Below are 21978 nucleotides of genomic sequence, written 5' to 3'. Positions count from 1 at the left end.
TATGATATTTATAATTACTTTGGGTTTCTTTCATCTAAGTCCACACCCTATGGCTATCATGTTTCTCAAAATGAGTGTTCTTTGGGTTTTGCCACTGGTGTGCCATGTAGGGTATCTTTCTCCAAAGTCTCTTTCCTAAGATTTTCCACATAGTTCAATGCAAGAACATCTTCTGAACTTCAGTTCTAACCTCACAGAGAGCTGAGGGTGAGGATCTGGGAAGAGTTTCTGGGTTTTTCAATTTTAATTTTTTATATTAATTACAGTTTAGTCAATTCATATCCCAGCTGTAGCCCCCTCCCTCATCCCCTCTCAAACCCACCTTCCCTCCCTCATCTCCTCCCATGGCCCTCCCCAAGTCCACTGATAGGGGAGGTTCTCCTCCATTTCCATCAAACCCTAGTCTATCAGGTCTCATTAGGACTGGCTGCATTGTCTTACTCTGTGGCCTGGTAAGGCTGCTCCCCCCTCAGGGGGAGGTGATCAGAAAGCCAGCCACTGAGTTCATGTCAGAGACAGTCCCTGTTCCCCTCAGTAGAGAACCCACTTGGAGAGTGAGTCTATGGGATACCTCTGAGCAGGGGTTTTAGGTCCTCTCCATGCATGGTCCTTGGTTGGGATATCAGTCTCTGCAGGGCCCCATTCTCTCACCTTTTGATTAGCTTAATAATGATGTGATTACCTAACATCTAGGCATCAGAGAAAAGATGCCAAGCTGAGAATCTCTTGATTTGCTTCACAATTCTCTATTTTTCTTTATATTCCAAAATCTTTCTCCTTGGTATTTTTATATTATGTATTTAGCTCTTCTTTTTAGAAAACTTGAATTCCTTTTTGAATTCCTTTAAAAAAGCAGTAACCATCTTATTCTATGTGTATAAAAAACATGTGGCATATCTCTAAAGGAGAGGTTCTATTGGTTGAGAGACAAAGCTAAATAACTGAAAACAAGAAAATAGATAAAATCTCCATGTTATCATAATTGCTAAGATGCAAAACTTAGATTAAATAATTTGAGGAGTTTGATTTTTCACAATTGGTATTCAGAACCTATTGTCTCTTGCTATACATTTTGAATGCTTATTGGTCATATATATGTATAGATGTCATATACATCTATAATATATATCAATAAATCTATCCATCTATCCATCTATCCATCTATCTATCTCTCTCTCTCTCTCTCTCTCTCTCTCTATCTATCTATCCATGTATCTGTCTATCTATCATCTATGTATCTGTGTTCTCCCCAATGATACTTTATCAACAACAAACCACATATTTTTTGATGTCCCACAAGGTTATAATGGAGCTGAAAATTTCTTTCCTAGGGTGCAGCAGTCATTGGAGCTACCAGCCCAGTGGATTACTCATGTGTTTGTGGTGATGCCAGTTAAACAAACTTTCTCACTGCTTATCATAGATAATTACAGAACATATGATTATGTACATTATATGATGTTTGAGAATAAATGACTGTGGAATTTATTCTTACATTTTTACAAATTTTGTCTTTATATTAGTGTGTGTTTTTTTTAAGTTAATACATACATTTTTTTTAAAATCTTTTATTTTTTTATTAATTACACTTTATTCATTTTGTATCCCCCCATGAGCCCCTCCCTCCTCCCCTGCCGATCCCACCCTCCCTCCCCTTTCTGCATGCATGCCACTCCCCAAGTCCACTGATAGGGGAGGTCCTCCTCTCCTTCTTTCTGATCTTAGTCTATCAGTTCTCATCAAAAGTGGCTGCATTGTCCTCTATTGTGGCCTGGTAAGGCTGCTCCCCCCTCAGGGGGAAGTGATCAATGAGCAGGCCAATCAGATTATGTCAGAGGCAGTCCCTCTTCCCATTACTATGGAACCCACTTGGACACTGAACTGCCATGGGCTACACCTGTGCAGGGGTTCCAGATCATCTCCACAAATAGTCCTTGGTTGGAGTATGAGTCTCTGGGAAGTTCCCTGTGTTCAAATTATCTTGTTCTGTTGCTCTCCTTGTGGAGTTCCCGTTCCCTCCAGCTCTTACTATTTCCCACTTCTTACATAAAATTCCATTCACTCTGCCCATCAGTTGGCCATCAGGCTCAGCATCTGCTTTGACAGTCTATACTGCAGAAGCTTTCAGAGGCCCTCTGTGGCAGGTTCCAAGGTTGTTTCCTGTTTTCTTCTGGCTTTCAGAGGCCCTCTGTAGCAGGTTCCGAGGTTGTTTCCTATTTTCGTTTTCTTCTGATGTACATCCTCTTTGCCTTTCAGGATGGGGATTGAACATTTTAGTTAGGGTCCTCTTTTTTGCTTAGTTTGTTTACATGTACAGATTTTAGTGGGTATATTCTATATTGTATGTTTATATGAGTGAGTATATACTGTGAGTGTCTTTTTGCTTCTGGGTCAACTCACTCAGGATGATCCTTTCCAGGTCCCACCATTTACCTGCAAATTTCATGATTTCCTTATTTTTCATTGCTGAGTAATACTCCATTGTATAGATGTACCACAGTTTCTGCATTCATTCTTCAGTTGAGGGGCATCTGGGTTGTTTCCAGCTTCTGGCTATTACAAATAAAGCTGCTACAAACATGGTTGAACAAATGTCCTTGTTGTGTACTTGTGCCTCTTTTGGGTATATGCCTAGGAGTGGTATGGCTGGATCTTGAGGAAGCGCTATTCCTAGTTGTCTGAGAAAGCGCCAGATTGATTTCCAGAGTGGTTGTACCAGTTTACATTCCCACCAGCAGTGGAGAAGGGTTCCCCTTTCTCCACAACCTCTCCAGCATGTGTTGTCCCTTGAGATTTTCATCTTGGCCATTCTGATGGGTGTAAGGTGAAATCTCAGGGTTGTTTTGATTTGCATTTCCCTAATGGCTAATGAGGTTGAGCATTTCTTTAAGTGCTTCTCTGCCATTCGATATTCCTCTGCAGAGAATTCTCTCTTTAGCTCTGTTCCCCATTTTTTAAGTGGATTACTTGGTTTGTTGCTTTTCAGCTTGTTTAGTTCTTTATATATATTGGATATGAGTCCTCTGTCAGATAGAGGGTTGGTGATGATTCTTTCCCAATCTGTAGGCAGTCGCTTTGTTTTGATGACGGTGTCCTTTGCTTTACAGAAGCTTTTCAATTTCAGGAGGTCCCATTTATTGATTGTTGCTCTTAGAGCCTGTGCTGTTGGTGTTCTGTTCAGGAAGTTTTCTCCTGTACCAATGAGTTCTAGGGTATTCCCCACTTTTTTTTCTAGCCGATTTAATGTGTCTGGTTTTATGTTGAGGTCTTTGATCCACTTGGACTTCAGTTTTGTGCAGGGTGATAAGTATGGATCTATTTGCATTTTTCTACATGTAGACATCCAGTTGGACCAGCACCATTTGTTAAAGATGCTATCTTTTTTCGATTGTATGGTTTTGGCATCTTTGTCAAAAATCAGGTGTCCGTAAGTGTGTGGGTTTATTTCTGGGTCTTCTGTTCGATTCCATTGATCCACCATTCTGTTTCTATGCCAGTACCATGCAGTTTTTATAACTGTTGCTCTATAGTACAGCTTGAGATCAGGGATGGAGATACCTCCAGAAGATCTTTTATTGTAGAGGATTGTTTTAGCTATTCTGGGTTTCTTGTTATTCCATACGAAGTTGAGAATTTTTCTTTCCAGGTCTGTAAAGAATTGTGTTGGCAATTTGATGGGAATTGCATTAAATCTGTAGATTGCTTTTGGTAAGATGGCCATTTTTACTATGTTAATCCTGCCAAGCCATGAGCATGGGAGATCTTTCCATCTTCTCATATCTTCCTCTAATTCTTTCTTCAGAGACTTGAAATTTTTTTCATACAAGTTTTTGACTTGCTTGGTTAGGGTTACGCCAAGGTACTTTATGTCATTTGTGGCTATTGTGAATGGTGTTGTTTCTCTAATTTCTTTCTCAGCCCTTTTGTCTTTTGTATACAGGAGTGCTACTGATTATTTTTGAGTTAATTTTATATCTGGCCACTTTGCTGAAGGTGTTTATCAGCTGTAGGAGTTCCCTGGTAGAGTTTTTGGGGTCACTCATATATACTATCATATCATCTGCTAATAGTGATAATTTGACTTCTTCTTTTCCCATCTGTATCCCCTTGATCTCCTTCGACTGTCTTATTGCTCTAGCAAGGACTTCCAGCACTATGTTGAAGAGATATGGAGACAGTGGGCAGCCTTGTCTTGTCCCTGATTTCAGAGGGATTGCTTTAAGTTTCTCTCCGTTCAGTTTGATGTTGGCTATAGGCTTGCTGTATATCGCCTTTACTATGTTTAGATATGTGCCTTGTATCCCTGATCTCTCCAGTACTTTAAACATGAATGGATGTTGGATTTTGTCAAATGCTTTTTCAGCATCTAGGGAGATTATCATGTGGTTTTTTTCTTTCAGTTTGTTAATATGGTGGATCACATTGATGGATTTCCGTATATTGAACCACCCCTGCATACCTGGGATGAAGCCTACTTGGTCATAGTGGATAATATCTTTGATGTTTTCTTGGATCCAGTTTGCAAGTATTTTGTTAAGTATTTTTGCATCAATGTTCATAAGGGAGATTGGCCTGAAATTCTCTTTCTTTGTTGAGTCTTTGTGAGGTTTAGGTACCAAGGTGATTGTGGCTTCATAGAATGAATTTGGTAATGTTCCTTCCGTTTCTATTTTGTGGAATAGTTTGAAGAGAATTGGAGTTAGCTCTTCTGTGAAGGTCTGGTAGAATTCTGCGCTGAAGCCATCTGGTCCTGGGCTTTTTTTGGATGGGAGACTTTTGATGACTGCTTCTATTTCTTTGGGGGATATAGGACTATTTAGTTGATTTACCTGGTCCTGATTCAGCTTTGGTGAATCAAATCGATCAAGAAAATTGTCCATTTCATTTAGATTTTCAAATTTTGTGGCATATAGACTTTTGAAGTAAGTCCTAATGATTGTTTGGATTTCCTCAGTGTCTGTAGTTATGTCCCCCCTTTCATTTCTGATTTTGTTGATTTGGGTGGTGTCTCTCTGCCTTTTAGTTAGCTTGGCTAAGGGTTTGTCGATCTTGTTGATTTCCTCAAAGAACCAGCTCTTGGTTTCATTGATTCTTTGAATTGTTTTATTTGTTTCTAATTGATTGATTTCAGCCCTGAGTTTGATTATTTCCAGCCGTCTACTCCTTTTTGGTGTGTCTGCTTCTTCTTTTTCTAGGGTTTTTAAGTGGGCCATTAAGTTGCTTGAATGAGCTGTCTCGAATTTCTTCTTGAAGGCACTTAGTGCTATGAACTTTCCTCTTAGCACTGCTTTCATTGTGTCCCACAAGTTAGGGTATGTTGTGTCTTCATTTTCATTGAGTTCTAGAAAGGCTTTAATTTCTTTCTTTATTTCTTCCCTGACCCAGCTGTCATTTAGTAACAAGTTGTTCAGTTTCCATGAGTGTGTAGGCTTTTTGCTATTTCTGTTGTTGTTGAAGTCCAGCTTTATTCCATGGTGATCAGACAGGATACAAGGGATTATTTCAGTCTTCTTGTATCTGTTGAGGCTTGCTTTGTGACCAACTATATGGTCTATTTTGGAGAAGGTTCCATGAGGTGCTGAGAAGAAGGTAAATTCTTTTGTGTTTGGGTGTAAAGTTCTGTAGATGTCTGTGAGGTCCATTTGATTCATGACCTCTGTCAGAGATATTGTTTCTTTGTTTAATTTCTGTTTTGTTGACCTGTCCTTTGTTGAGAGTGGTGTGTTGAAGTCTCCCACTATTAATGTGTGGGGATCTATATGTGGTTTAAATTTTATCAATGTTTCTTTTACAAATGTGGGTGCTCTTGTATTTGGGGCATAGATGTTCAGGATTGTGATGTCTTCCTGGTGGAATTTTCCCTTGATGAGTATGAAGTGTCCTTCCTCATCTCTTTTTATTAATTTTGGTTGAAAGTCTATTTTATCAGATATTAGATTGGCTAATCCTGCTTGTTTCTTGGGTCCATTTGCTTGGAAAGTCATCTTCCAACCTTTTACCCTCAGGTAATGTCTATCTTTGTGTCTTAGGTGTGTTTCTTGTACGCAACAGATTGCTGGGTTTTGTTTACGTATCCATTCTGTTAATCTGTGTCCTTTTACTGGAGAGTTGAGTCCATTGATGTTGAGAGAGATTAATGACCAGTGGCTGTTAGATCCTTTGATTTTGATGTTGGCTGTGTTCATAAGTTTGTGTGCTTGGTTGCTTTTTGTTTTGCTGTAGTAAGGTTAATTATTTCCTGTGTTTTCTTGACAGAAGCTAATTTTCTTGGGTTGTATTTTCCCTTCCAGTGTCTTCTGTAATGCTGGATTTGTGTGTAGGTATTGTTGAAATTTGTTTTTGTCATTGAATATCTTGTTTTCTCTGTCTATGAGGACTGAGAGTTTTGCAGGGTATAGTAGCCTGGGTTGACATCTGTGTTCTCTTAGGGTCTGCATGATATCTGTCCAGGCCCTTCTGGCTTTCATAGTTTCTGTTGAAAAGTCAGGTGTGATTCTAATGGGTTTGCCATTATATGTTACTTGGCCTTTTTCCCTTGCAGCTTTTAGTATTTTTTCTTTGTTCTGTATACTTCCTGTTTTGATTATTATGTGGCGGGAGGATTTTCTTTTCTGGTCAAATTTGTTGGGTGTTCTGTAGGCCTCATGTATCCTTATTGGCTTCTTCTTTAACTTGGGGAAATTTTCTTCAATGATTTTGTTGAAAATATTTTCTGGGCCTTGGAGAAGGGAGTCTTCTTTTTCCTCTATTCCTATTATTCTTAGGTTTTGTCTTTTCATATTGTCTTGGATTTCTTGGACGGTCTGTGTCAGGAATTTTTTGGATTTAACATTTTCTTTGACAGATACATCGATTTCTTCCATTGTATCTTCTACACCTGAGATTCTTTTTTCCATTTCTTGTATTCTGTTGGTTATGCTTACCTCTGTAGTTCCTGTTTTCTTCCCTAAATTCTTCCTCTCCATTATTTCCTCCATTTGTGTTTTCTTTAATTTTTCTAGTTCTATCTTCAGGTCTTGAGTTGTTTTGTTTACTTCCTTCACCTGTCTGCTTGTATTTTCCTCTTTTTCTTTTAGTTCCTTCAACTCTGTCTCTTTGATTTCTTTCAGTGATTTAATTATTTCTTCTCTGAAGGCCAGAAGCTGTTTGGCTGCATCTTCCCGTATTTCTTCATGGATGGCCCTAATTTGCTTGTCTTTATCTTCCTCCATTTCTTTACGGATAGCCATGATCTGTTTGGTTTTATCTTCCTCTAATTCTTTACGTATTTTATCTGTTTCCTCTATTATTCTCTTCATCAACATAGATGTAAGGTCATCTTCTTAATTTTCTATTATGCTGCATTGTTCAGGGCTGTTCGCCCCTGGATGGCTGGGTTCTGGAGATGCCATATTGCTCTGTCTTTTGTTGGTTGAGCCTTTACGCTGACCTCTACCCATTGGGCTGATTTAGGTTTTGGCTGTTAGTTTCTGTGCTTCCTGGAGTCCTGAGGTAGGGAGTATCCCCTTGGCCGGAAGATGATTTTTCCTGAAGGAATCCTTCTCTGCTTTTTGGTTATGGTCACTGTATGGCCAGTGTTTCTCCGGAGATGCCACTGCTCACCTCAGGTTTATAGCCCTGAGTAGTAGCTGTGGTCTATGTTAGGCAGGGGGGGATCTCCTCTTACCCATAAAATTTCTCAAGACAGCTGCCCCACTGCTGGGTTTCTTGTTATAAATTTAGTGTGCTGCTGCTCACTAAATTTCCATGTACAGTCCTCTTGAAGAAACTGCTGATTCCCTAGCTATGGGGTTTTCTCCCAACAGGGAAACTCAGTCTGTTTTCCTGGGGCGCACAGTTCTGTCTGAGAAAGTGGGAGGTGCACTCAGCAAGTCTCTGGGCCAAAGGCTGATTGCTCTGCTCTGGACCTGGAGAATGTGCACCTAGGTTGAGTTGGCACCTGGGGGCACTGTTCTGTTCTGGAGGCTGGGTGCCTCACTCTGGACCAGAAGCTGTGTGTCTCTGTCTGGGATGGCGGCTGTAGGCACCACTCTGGTTCAGACGCTGTGGGTGCAGCCCCTCTGAAGGATCAGGGATTCCTACAGTTTTGGCAGTCCAGCCAGGGACAACTGGCCGATCCCTGGCACAGTATCTGAGGGCTGCTGTAATGGCTCTTCGGCTCCTGCAGGCCCGAGGATGCAGCTGTGTGTCCCATTGCCCCAGGGGAACGCAACAATGGTGGCAGAGCACAGCACTTCTGCCTGCACTAGAGTCTGCGTGAGTCCAGGAAGTGTTTTGGTGCTGGGTGTCCTAAGCGTTAGAGCTGCTGACCCCCTCCGCTGGGGGTTTCCTCCTGCCAGAGACACGCAGTCTGGTGCCCTGTTGCCCTGTTGCCCACAGTTCTATCTGAGGCGGCGAATCACGCGCGCAGGCAGGGCTCTGTGCAGGCAGGCGCCTTTGTCCCTCCCGGCTCTGGGTCCGGGCTGGCTCCTGGGGCACCCGCGGCACCCGAGTCTTTTCCAGGGGATGTCTGGGTAACCTGGGGTCGGTCCCAATTGTTTCCTGCTCCGTGGGGTTATCTCTCGACTGGGAAATCCAGTCTATGGTGTTGTGGGCCCACAGTTCAGTCTGGGACCGTGACCAGATCGCGCTGGCGGGTAGCTCTGGGCTGGCGACCAAGCGCCTGGCGGAGCGGGGATCTCTTCCGCGGTTTAGCCGGGTGAGTTAAAGCTGATCGAATCCCCCACCGTGGGGTATCCTCTCACCTGAGAAACACAACCACTTGTGTTTTATGGCCGCGAGTTCTGATTGCTGGTCACTGTGCCAATCCTGCTGTGCTGCTCCTCAGAATGAGAGTCCTCCCGACGCTGCCATCTTGCCCCGCCTAAAAATACATTTTTACCCTAAAAATGATAAATGTTTTTAAGCCAGCCTTTGCCTCCTATATCTTATATAAAACGTAGCTCTTGATTTGATCAAGAAAATACATTGAGTGTTGACTTACACCATTTAGACTCTGTAAGTGAACTTATGAGGTTTTCATAATGTAGAAAGAATCCTAACTGCATATCCCATTATTCATTGGTAGATGACTTACAATTTAATATATAACTTAATTATTGTCATAAATTAAGTTGAATCACTGAGAACATAATCATAAATTTCTATAGGTTTTCAAGTTAGGCGTAATCATTGTACTTTGTGATACTTATGGTTCTGTAAGAACAATTTTGTAAATTAATAAATACAGTCAATAAATCCACAGGGTGTGGAAAGTTAACAAGATAAGTCAGGAGTGGACTGTCATTTCAATATGCTATCATAAGGGGAAAAATATCACATGATGAAAGTGAACTGAGCAGAGAAAGGGTCATTTTATCTGTCTGTGGAAGAAATATTAAGAGTAAGAAGTATTAAGAATATTTTCTAACAAAGAAAAAAATAAAGAAGCAAGTTAAGGACATCTTTCTAGCACTTTGTATAAAATTACTTTGTTAGTTCTAGGATCCAAATACCTTTCCTTCCTCCTTTCTTTTGAAATATTGGAGTTAATTGTATTGCCCTATAAGCCCATTATGGGCAGTGAGTGGTTTGTTTTTTGGAAAAATGAATGTCTGTGATTTAGAGAAAAGTTTAGATAATTATACCTTGTGGATATTTGAGGGGAAAAAGTCACCTCAAATAAGCCAGAAAGAATAGAGCTGTTTTGTAATCACTGATAATTTGGAATATAAAATTAAAGTAAGAACTCGAGGGACAGGGAGGAGATGAGGGAGGGACAGTGGGATTGGGAGGGAGGGAGGGAGGGGGCTGTGGCTGGGATACAAAGTAAATAACCTGTGATGAATATTAAAAAATGAAAATAAAAAATAAAAAAATATATAATTCTTCTATAAAAACAAAATAAAGCTTGCTGATTTCAATCAGAATTATGAAAAGAAACAATATATATAGTATATAGTACATATACTAAATATATAGCATATAATATGTATAGTATATACTAAAATCTACTCAGTATATAATACATAAAGTCTACAAAGTTAGTAATTTCATGTTTCCCATTAGTGATAAAGTATTCTTTTTTATTGTATAAATGATAAAACTGAAAATTAAGAACTTTGAATTTTGTAACCATGAAGTTTATGTACATATTGTTTCTCTTTGTGATGTATCAACTGGATACACTCAAAATGCTTCTTGGAAGTAACTTATTCATAAGAAAATATAAAAAAAGTTAAAAAAAAAAAAAGAACTCAAATACCTGGATTCAATAGGTCAGAATTACTCCCCTAAAGTAGGTTGCAGTCAGTTGAATGATAAAGGAACCCCTTCCCCCGAGGTTTTAAGTGTCTAGCACAAATGTGAGGAGAAGGTGTTAGCTGCTGAAAGAAATTATTCTGCCTGTGGTATCCGAATGGTCATTAGTGAAGGAAAACACACACTGGCAAAGTTGCTAGGAAGGTGCAGGCTGAATCAACCAGAAAACAACTTCTCAGAGTCAACAGCCTGAGGGGCTACCAAGGAACGTGAAATAAAAATAGCTTCTGTCTCAGCAACTACAATTTTTTATGGGAAAATGGTCTCTGTGTATACTTGCACATATATATGCACACATATATGGAGTCACTTACGATAAATAAATGAATGAATAAATATGTTTTTAAATAATCCCAAAGATTAATAATTAATAATAATCCCAAAAATAATAAGACAAAGAGATAAATACAATACAAAATATTTTCCAAAATATTCAAGAGTAAGAATTATTTGAAGGTAGCCTTATGCAAATGCTTATGCAGTGCAGCAAATATATTACATGTTAAATTTTACTACTAATTATGGCATAATGAAATTTGGATCCATGGGAGGAAACATGAGTTAAATAAAATTTGAGAGCCAAAATATTGCTGAGTGTTGTCGAGAAAAGGACAATTTAAGCTACTAAAATGATATAACACTTCTCATGCTTTCAAAGTAATTTAATTTAATTATTGACTCTCAGATTCATAGCTGGAGTATCATCAATCACCATAGATAATATTTTTTCTGACTCACTAAAACTAATTATATACAGCAATGTCTGCTCCCTGAGACTAATCACTGCACTACATTTAAAATCAATCTGTTATATAGTGTCATGAAGGTCTGTTGAGTGGGGATTTTTTTACATCTCCAAGTTCTATGTTGATTATCTGAAACTTCATGTGGCAACATTAAGTTGTTCTTCTCATTCTTTCCTATTAATCATAATACACTGGAGATATGTGTGTAATTTTGTGAATAATTTTATACAGAAGATATCTCGTGAGTATGTTCATTAATTCTTCAAATAACTGTAAATTAGAATCTTTATAAAGGAGAGCAAACCAAATTGCAATGTAAGAATACATAACACTGGCTGGAAAGCTGTGATGTCCTGTCCTGTACCAAGGGCTTCTTGTCTCTGCCTAAAAGATGCTCTATTGGCTTCAGGACATCTCTACAACAACAGCAAGAAATGTTTACTTTTCTTTCCTTGCTTCTTTCCCCCTAGTATTAATTGATTTATAACTGACAGTTAATAGTCATAGAACTTTAGAGACTAAAAGACTTTGTAGACCATGCAATTCATTAACAACATGGAAACAATGTTTAAGCAGTTGCTTTATTTTCCATTAGTGGTATAAGTAAACTTCTTGATTTGTATATCAAACCACAAATAAAAAGTGAACTTTATTCTTATAGCTAAGGTATTTTCTTCATTTAAGTACAAAGGCCTTCGAATCTCTTAAGCTGTAATGATAGGAAGGTGTGAACTGGCTGACATGGGTAATAAGAACTGAACCCTGGTCTTCTGGAGTACCTAAAAGTGTTCTAAATCCTGAAGATGTGTACATGTCCCTGTATTGTAGGCTTAAATTCACTTTAAAACCTAAAAATTTCACATATGCTATATGTATACTTAGAAATGAACTAAATGGAAAAGAAAAAGCATGTTGTTTTGCTTCAGGAACTTTTCTTCTCAAGAGGAAGCTGGACTAGTTGTTACCAGGCAAACTCAGGATTGTAATTAAGATGCTCTTGGTTGCTACCAGCAACATATTTTGGGATGCATAAAACACACAATATTGGCTAAGCACTTTTTCAGAATTCAAGAATTCTTGGTGTAAAGGAAGTAAGTCCATGAAGACCTGGAGGGGACAGGAGCTCCACAAGGAGAGCAACAGAACCAAAAATATGGGTACAGGGGTCTTTTCTGAGACTGATATTCCAACCAAGGACGAACATGGAGGTAACCTAGGACCCCTGCACAGACGTAGCCCATGGCAGCTCAGTGTCCAAGAGGGTTCCTTGGTAATGGGAACAGGGACTGTCAGAGACAGGGACTGTCTCTGGATTCAGTGGTTGGCTCTTTGATCACCTCCTCCTAATGGAGGAGCAGCCTTGCCAGGCCACAGATGAAGACAATGCAGCCAGTCCAGATGAGACCTGATAGATTAGGGTCAGATGCAAAGGGAGGAGGATGTCTCCTATCTTTGGGCTGGGGGCCAGGCATAAAAGAAATAGAGGGAGGGAGGGTAGGATTAGAAAGGAATGAGGGAGGGGCTACAGCTGGGATACAAAGTGATCAAACTGTAATTAATAAAAATAAATTTTAAAAAAGAGTATCTCAAAAACAGTTTTGATACTACCAAATTGAACTCAGCTGATAACAAGATCCATGCTAAACTTTCACCAGAAATGAGTTAGTAAACATTAAAGGGAAGTTTACTTTGGGGTGAATGTTGTCTTTTTTGTTTTACTTTTAATTTCTCATACAATCTATTTTATTATATTCTTTCCCCTCTCCCAACTTCACTCAGGTTCTACCCATCTCTCCAGGATCCTAACTTCATGTTCTCTCTCTCTCTTTCTTTCTCTCTCCCTCTCTCTCAAAAACAAAGAAAAAATTAAAACATAAAAATTTGAAATCAAAATGAACAAAACACAGTAAGGCAAAAAATAATGAAATTACACCAAACAAAAAGTGCATACACACAAGCATTTGCACACACAACATGGATTTTTATGTCTGTTCTATGTTGACCAACTACTCTTCTAATGAGTCCTGCCCTTGAGTGTGCTTGATTGACCATGTGACACTCCATTAAAAAAAAATTGATTTTCCCCTTTTCAGTAGGTATTAACTGTACAAAGCTTCATAGTCTTTTTCAGCTCAAATATCTCTAAGCTCCCTTGTGTCTTTACTCACCAAGTTATCTCCTCAGTCTCTCAAACATAAATCCTCAAAACTATTTCTTGTCTTCAATCATCATAAGTGTTTTCTCATCTATTCTTATTTTAAGTCTAGGAGGTGGAGGAGGTTGCTCAGTGAGTAAAGCGTGCTTGCTGTGCATGTACTTGGATGTGAGCTTGAATCTCTAGCAACCATGTAACCACGCTTCCCCAGGACACTGGAAAGTGAATACAGAATGTTCTCTGGGGCTTACTGGCTGCATGGGATACCCCATCTCATTATGACAGAGTGAAGAATGACAAACAGGATCACACCGTAGCCTTTTCTGCCATCTGCACCTATTCACAGGCACACAAACACCCTCTCTGGTGAACATATACCACACAAGCACACACACAAATACAAACTAAATAAAAATGCATAAAAATTAAAATCAAAGGATTCTTTTCCCAATTTTATAATATGATTCTGGTAACTAAGGGTTCATTACTATTGTTGTAAATTTTAATCATGCTGACCATTCTATGAGACATTTTATATATTATATATTTATTGATATGTTATATGTAATACATGTATATAGTTTTATATAGAGTTATAGTATTATTTAATATTGAATCATTATAAGTATTTTATTAATACAAACATTTCAGAAGAGGAACAACTCTGTTCAAATACTGTGCTGATTCTTAAAAATATATTCAACATCTGAAGTAGGAGAAGACAAGGAACAGAACAGTAGCCTTCCACAGAGGACCTCTGAAAGACTCTACTCCCCAGGGTATCAAAAGAGATACTGAGACTCAGACAAAATTCAGCAGAGTGGCGGAATTCTCATGGAAGGAGAGGATGATTAAAAGACCTGGAGGGAACAGAAGCTCCACAAGGAGAGCAACAGAACCAAAACAGCTGGGCCCAGGGTACCCTGCAGAGACCGATACTCCAATTAAGAACCATGCATGGAAAGAACCTAGACTCCTTGTTCAAAGGAAGCCCACTGGCTGCTCAGTTTCCAAGTGGGTGCCCTAGTAAGGGATACAGGGGCTGTCTTTAACATGAACTCAGTGGCAGGCTCTCTGATCACCTCCCCCTGGGTGAGGTGCAGCCTTGCCAGGCCACAGAGGAAGATGGTGCAGCCAACCCTGATGAGACCTGATAGGTAGGGTCAGATAGAAGGGGAGGAGATCCTCTCCTATTAGTGGACTAGGGAAAGGGCATAAGGAGGAGAAAAGGGAGGGGGCTGCAGTAGGGATAAAAAGTGAATAAATTGTAATAAATAAATATATAAATAAAACTAAATTTAAAAATTCAACAATATCAAGAATGATTTGGAACATCTGGATATCTGTATATGACTTATAGTAGAATATTTGGATTCCAAATGCTCTAAAGACTGGTAAAACCCAAATGTGAAAAAAAACATAGGTTTCAATTCCAGTGCACTGCTGTGGTTCCTCAATATTCCTTCATAGGAAAGTGCAGTATTTGTGCTTCATTGCTTAGCTTTGAATCCTTATTATATCCAACTTTAAAAAGGAATCATCATTGATTTTTTTCATTTCTATGAGAAAATAATTGACCAGAAAAAACTAGAAATTGTGTAATTATTTTGGCTCATGGATCAATGATATATCCCATCAAGGCAGGGAAGTCATAACTGCAGGAGCTTTGAGGCAGCTTCTCACATGTCATTCACACGCAGAATCAAGAGGGATAAATGCTGGTGCTCACCTCACATTCACATTTTTATCAAATGGACAGTCCAGATGAGTTATCCCACCTTAGTTAACCTAATCTAGTAAATTCTTCAGATATATGACCAAACTTTCATCTATGGAATTCTAGTTTGTATTCAGACGACAAATATAACCATTAAAGCAAGTATGAATATATCTGAGTTTTGTTTTACTATGAAAATATTACTGACCTGCATACTTACTGTTTATTTATAGCATTGTAAAACGGGAGCAGCTAGATACCATATCATGCCCAGTAAAACTAACAGAGTCTAAGTAAAGCATATTTTATACCATAAAATATTTACTGCCCTGTAAGATAAAATTTCTATAAAATGATATTTACTCTACCAAAGAAATGCAGCCGTCCAGGTTTTATTTTTTTGAAACAGAAGAGACTGAGTATCTTCGAAGAGGGTAAGAAATTAATTCATTAAAGAAGAAAAAGAATACATTATCACGAAGGATGGAAAATGAATTTATAATGTTAGAATTAGGGATGGAAACATTTCAATTAACTGCAACTTCACTTTTGAAATTAAAGATATTATCTTCAGTATTTGCAATCGCATTAGAATAATTCTAATTTTTAATAACCCATTTATAATATTTGTGACACTAAATTACTTTTCTTTAATAAGATTTTAAAATAGCTTCATAAAATTGATTCATTAATATTTAAGTGCTGGTATGTCAGAGGTTAAGAAAAATTTCCTTTAAACTCTTTCATGTAGATTCATATTTTTTTCTTACCTAACTGTGGAAAATTTTAAGGTTAAAAGGAAAATCTCTCTTTTTAGGCTTCCATTTCACACTTTGTATTTGTTCTTTTTTTTCTTTTCTTTTCTTCCTTTCTTGTTTTTTTTTTTTTTTTTTTTTTTTTTTTTTTTTTTTTTTTTTTTTTTTCTTTTTTTTTTTTTTTTTTTTTTTTTTTTTTTTTTTTTTTTTTTTTTTTATTGAAATATCTCCACTGTCAGGATTGGCCTAGGGAACAATATAATATGATAGTAAGACTCATACACTTAAATTTATCATGCTTGCTATAAATCCATTATCCTTGGGCTTACTGCTTATCACTCTTTACTGCATACTATTTATTTCTAAAAAAAATAACTTAAATGACAGGTTGTTTTATGCCTTAATAAGCATAAAAACATATAAGAGCAATGGTAGTAAATCTTTCACATATTAACCTTCTAAAACTGAAATAACTGAAAAAAATCTATCAAGAAACAAGACAAATCAGTCATTCAGCACCTAGAGTGGTCCTCTGCATCCACACTTGGCTTCCGGAAGAGTCTCCTATGCTATTTATGAGCTATACCAAACAAACTACAGAAAAAAGTTAAAATACAGATGTCTGGGACCCGCAACCTATCCATAAAATCAAACTCTCTGCTTCACATCATATATTTAGCCTAAGTATATGACATTTGTCTGGCATTTTCTACAACTCCTTAAAATCAAATGGAGGGAAATGAAGTCTTAAAAAAAAAAAAGTGGAAATGTTCAAGAATGATCAGCCACCAAGAGACACTAGTGAGAAGAACTCTCATCTTTCTTTTATTGGTGAAGGAGTGAAGATTTGTGTACAGAATTCCCAGATGGTCTCATGAACTTTATCTTCTAGTGGTACTGCTTTTAATATGTGAGGTTAAATTAATATGTATTTTGGAAATGAATTAATAACAGTTGATCTTAAATATAAAGAACATTTAGTTTTTTTGGTCTAACCCTTTCATTGAGGTTTATGTGCTTCTTAAAATGCAGAGAAATTCAAAGTCTTAGACATTTGGCCTACTTAAATATTCTATTGCTTCCTTTCCGTTTTTGTTCTGTTTTGTCTTGTTTTTTAGTTTTAAGGTTCATATAATTATATTATTTACCCCTTTCCTTTCCTTCTTCCCTGCTAACACTATTTCAGATACAGACACTCTTCTTTGTTATCACACAGACACACATGTACACACACATACACATACAAACACAGAATGAGAGAGAGAGAGAATATATCTTGTGTATTGTATGAATGCTTATCACCTAAAAAAACTATTGTCTATAGGATAGGGTAGACTAGAAGGTGTGCCAGGCAGAGATGACTCTAGGATAGAACCAGGCACATAGATTCATCTGGGAAGATGTGAAGAGGACAGACACCTGGCACCTGAGCAGAGGTAACCAGTCCTATGGCTAAAGATAGATTATTATAAATGGGTGATTTTAAGCTATGAACTAGTCAGAGAAGAGCCTAGAGACATGGCCTAGGAAATTGTAAATATATTTTGAGTCTAATGAGTCATTATTCCAGGTATTTGGGGCAGTGAGGAAAAACACACTACTACTACGGCTGCTGCCCATGCGTGTGCACATGCACACACACACACACACACACACACACACACACACACACTTCTAGTTATATGAATAAAATCTCCTCAGTCCGTTTAACGCTACCTGGATTCATATGTTTAGAGGGATGCATGTGTTTTCAACTTTTTTTGTTTTTAATTTTTATTTATTTATTTATTTTGTGTGTGTTCTATTTATTTATCTTTTTAAAGAAAAAAGGTTGAAGTTAGCAAAAGTAAAGCTCTTCCAAATCACAGGGAATTTTGGGGACCTGAAGTCAGCCAAGGAGAGCCAGCAAAGCAAGCAAGAGGTAGTGTTGGTACAGACATAGGAGAATATACAACTACAGGTTTCTGGGTACAGGGGAAATATACAAAACCTGTCTTTAAATATAAATTAACTTGCTCTCCAGGGTAAGAAGTGTGCATCCAATAGTTATCACCGACCAACCCAGTGAGGAGTAGGAATAGAAATATCCCCTTCTAGCCTGTTCACACTGCAGATAGCCCTCTCTGCTCTCTAGCAGCCACCAGTCAATTCTCTTGCTCTCTGGGGCCTTAGGCTCTGCTGCAAAGCTGGCATCTGACTGCACAGCCAAGTCCCTGGCTTGTCGTCCAAAGACCCATGTGGGAGGTTCACACTTGTAGGTGAGACGGCAATCCAGAAGAGCAGTTTCCATTTCAAGGAGCTTGCATTTGAAGATGACGAAAGCAGTGAAGGGTGATGCTAAGCAAAGAAGTGTTCGTGTCCTGTTGAACTGTGAGCCTGAGGTAGGTGAATAATGAGGATGAAGAAGCTTAGGGATTTGCCTGGACAGGAAATGCTTACTTAGAACAAGCAGACAGGAGTGGTCATGAGAATGCTGAGGGCATCAAGCTTTGCATCACGGCACGTGGAGACCGCCTCCAGGGAGGTTTAGAAGGAAAGACACAGACTGGCTGTAGCTGCTGAGGGAAGGAAAGCTCTTGTAGAGCCTGAGTCGACTTCAGGAATCTGAAGCTTGAAGGCACTTTTAGAAGGCAGGCTGCTCAGAAGTGGGCTCACAACAAGGCGCATGTCTTACAGTTACAAGACTCTCCTTGTTCTCTGAACTCAGGTCTGGAAAAGGCTGAGTGAGTCTGGGCCTGACCACCTACTCACTGTATTGCTCTTGGCAACAACCAGCCCTCAGCGATGCAGTCCTGACACTTTTTCCAAGGGTGGCGGGCATGCCTACTTGTCTGGGAAGGACAGAAAGCAAGAGCAACAAACTGGTCCTTCCCCCTTGTAGCAAATAATGCTTTACTATCGTCCCGTCTTTATCATTTTCAAAGCTGCCTCGCTTCACAGGTTTGGGCATCTCTTCAAAGCCTTGGGTTGAAAACAATAAAAACAAAACAAAACAAAACAAAAAACGCATCTATCTCATCATTGTTCCCACATCTTCCAGCACCCTTCTCCAAAAGCCCGGACCGACGAGTCTGAAAGGGATGCTAGTGACTGAGATGGAGCCTAGTAAAGGATCGCACTTCATTTTATTTTTTCTCTCTTCAGATTATTTATTCACTTTAAAACCTTACCCCACTCTCTCCCTCCTTTCCTTTTGGTCCTGCCCTTTCAACTTTTCTTCTTCTTCCCTCTTCCCTTCTCCTCAGAAAAGGGGACCCCTACTAATTAGCTCCAGCACATCAAGTTGCATCAGGAATAAGTGCATCCTCTTCCACTGAGGACCAACAAGCCTGCCCAGCTAGGGGAAAGTGATCCAAAAGCAGGAAAGAGAGTCCAAGTCAGAGACAGCCCCTGCTTTAATTGCTATGGGACTCTCAGGAAGACTAAGGGGCCTATCAGTAGGGGACCTTGGTCCAGTTAATACATACACTTTTGTTGATGGTTCAGTTTCTGTGAGTCCCCATGGTTCCTGACTATTTGACTCCACTGCTCTTTTTGTATAGTTCTTGTTGCCTCTGGGTGCCTCTAACCTTCCCCGAACTCTTGCATAAGACTCTCTAAGCTCCACCCAGTGTTTGGCTGTGGGTCTCTATATATGTTTCCATCTGATGTCGAAGGGAACCTCTCAGAGGAGAGCTGTGCTGGTATCCTGTCTGCAAGCATACAGAGTATCCTTAATCGTGTCGGGGCTTGGCTATCTCTTGTGGGCTAGGTCTCACAAGACCTGGGCTAGGGCTTGTGTTTGGCTCTACTTCAATCTCTGTTCCATCTTTATCCCTGAACTTCTTGTTGGCAGGCTAAATTTTTCGTTGAAGGTTTTGTGGGTGGAAGTCCTGCCTGGGTATAAGGAGGTGGTCACTTCAGTCTCCACATCCTCCACTGCTAGGAGTCTCAGCTAGAGTCATCCACATATTCGTCATGGTAGGTCTCCAGCTTGTTCCAGAGAATGCCCCCTCCATTGGTTTTCTTTCTCTCTCCCAACCCTCTTACCTCCTCTGCTCTCCCTGCACCTAATCCCCATCCTAGTTCTCCCTCGCCCCCTTCCCACCCAGTTCTCTCTCTTCATCTACTTCCGAAGTCTACTTTAGTTCCCAGTCTGAGGAAGATTCAAAGTTCTCAGCTATGAGACGGAGAAACTACATGGAGAAAACCCGAAGGCAGAAAATAACTTCTTTTCTAATGGGAAAAAAGAAAAGACTTACTTGGTGAAATTAAGAGGAGAGATTGAGTATTTTCAGATCTTTTAGGCTTATATTCCTGTGCAACTGCCAGCTTTCTGATAGATATATTCTGATGATTTTTTTTCCCTGATTCCTAGCAAGTTGTTTGCCTTTATGAGAGTTTCACAACATTTGCCCAAGTTTACCAGATGAGGTGATTTACAGCAGGCAGCTTTACAGCAGGCGGCACAAAAAACAATCAGGGTGAGGTAAGAATGAAACTTGAATCGGCCTGATTTAATTGTAATCAGTGCTGGACCGGAATTTCTAGAGTCTGGCCTAAATCATTTCACTTTAGCTATATATAGGCACAGAACAATTATGGGAAAAAGTATTCAAATAACAATTAATTCAGTCTGAAGAGCGCAGCAATTTAAGACATGTTTATATTGAGATTCTTTACAAAATACACCTGGCTTCTTTTACAAGAATGAGCATTGTTGACTCAGAGATAGTACCTAAGATTTAGGATCTAGCGAGCTTAACTGAGGTAAACATAACGCCTGCGGGTGTAAGGATTGCCCTGGCTCTAAGATGACAGGGAAGACACTTAGGCTTAGAAAAGTACAAGTGACATCCCTCTAAGAATGGGTTTTATGGTCTAAAAGCAAATACTCAAAGTTTTGAGAAGAAAAGGGTCTGGAGTAAGTAAAAACAAAAGTTATGCAAGATATGGGCAATGCCTGTCTCATCAGACGGTAAGAGTACGTCATTCCTGACATTCCAGCAGAACTGCTAAGCACCTCATTCTACTGACTAGGTAAACTGTGTGTTTACATTCCTGGCTTCTCTAGTGCCTACCCCATGTGCACAAAGCCTTTTGGCCCCTACAAGGAGTGATCCATGATAATGTCTGTCTTTGTCTGGGAATAATCCATAGGCTTCTGGTGAGTCATGTTCTTAACTGTGTGCTCTTCCTTTTATAAGTAACGATACTGATATTATATGTTATCAATAATCTGTTCTCTTTTTCACATGTTGTCTGTCTCTCACTTGGATTGGAATTGCATAAGGGAATGCATTATTTGCTGCTCTGTGCCATTAAACCTTGGCAAAAAATAGAAAATAGGATTTCATTGAACCAAGCAATACAGATCTTAAGTTCCAAAAACAATTCTCTAGTAAGATGAAAAAGAACATTTGCAGTAGTATTTAGTTTGCAACAGCTATATCAAGCTGTCTCAAAAGAAAAGTGAGGTAATTCTATCTATGATATTATGTACAGTTCTGTAGTTCAGTGCTATTCTACATCACAGCCAAATCAAGCATACTAGCTCAAACTTGCCACCAACATTACATATTCATAACAACATTCTTTATACTGTACTCCTAGAGTCTTTCATTTTAAATCTAACGCTTCTCTGAAAGAAACTTATGTTGGGTATAAATGCTCACGAAGGCAGTCTCAATGTTTGCTTTCTCCAACATTTTGTCCATTTGTGATGAAAGAAATAAGAACAGAAAGAAACTATTACTTTTTGAATAACCACAATATATAATAATTTTTTGTTTATTAAGTTACTTAATTCTCTACTTACTTTATAATGGCACGTAGTTTTATTTCTGGTTTGTAATGGCAATCATAAGATGTAATTTTTCAATGATCATATGTCATTAAAGATACAAATGTACTTGAGCAAATTTTGGGTATATACCTAGGAGTGGTATAGCTGGGTCTTGAGGTAGCACTACTCCTAGTTGTCTGAGAAAGCGCCAGATTGACTTCCAAAGTGGTTGAACCAGTTTACATTCCCACCAGCAATGGAGGAGGGTTCCCTTTTCTCCACAACCTCTCCAGCATGTGCTATCACTTGAGTTTTTCATCTTGGCCATTCTGATGGGTGAAAGGTGAAATCTCAGGGTCGTTTTGATTTGCATTTCCCTAATGGCTAATGAGGTTGAGCATTTCTTTAAGTGTTTCTCTGCCATTCGATGTTCCTCTTTCGAGAATTCTCTGTTTAGCTCTGTTCCCCATTTTTTAAGTGGATTACTTGGTTTGTTGCTTTTCTGCTTCTTTAGTTCTTTATATATACTGGATATTAGCCCT

This window comes from Psammomys obesus, unplaced genomic scaffold, assembly GCF_907164565.1.
Source record: "Psammomys obesus unplaced genomic scaffold, mPsaObe1.curated_primary_1811, whole genome shotgun sequence".
In the NCBI taxonomy this organism is placed as follows: domain Eukaryota; kingdom Metazoa; phylum Chordata; class Mammalia; order Rodentia; family Muridae; genus Psammomys; species Psammomys obesus.
This window is presented reverse-complemented; position numbering follows the sequence as displayed.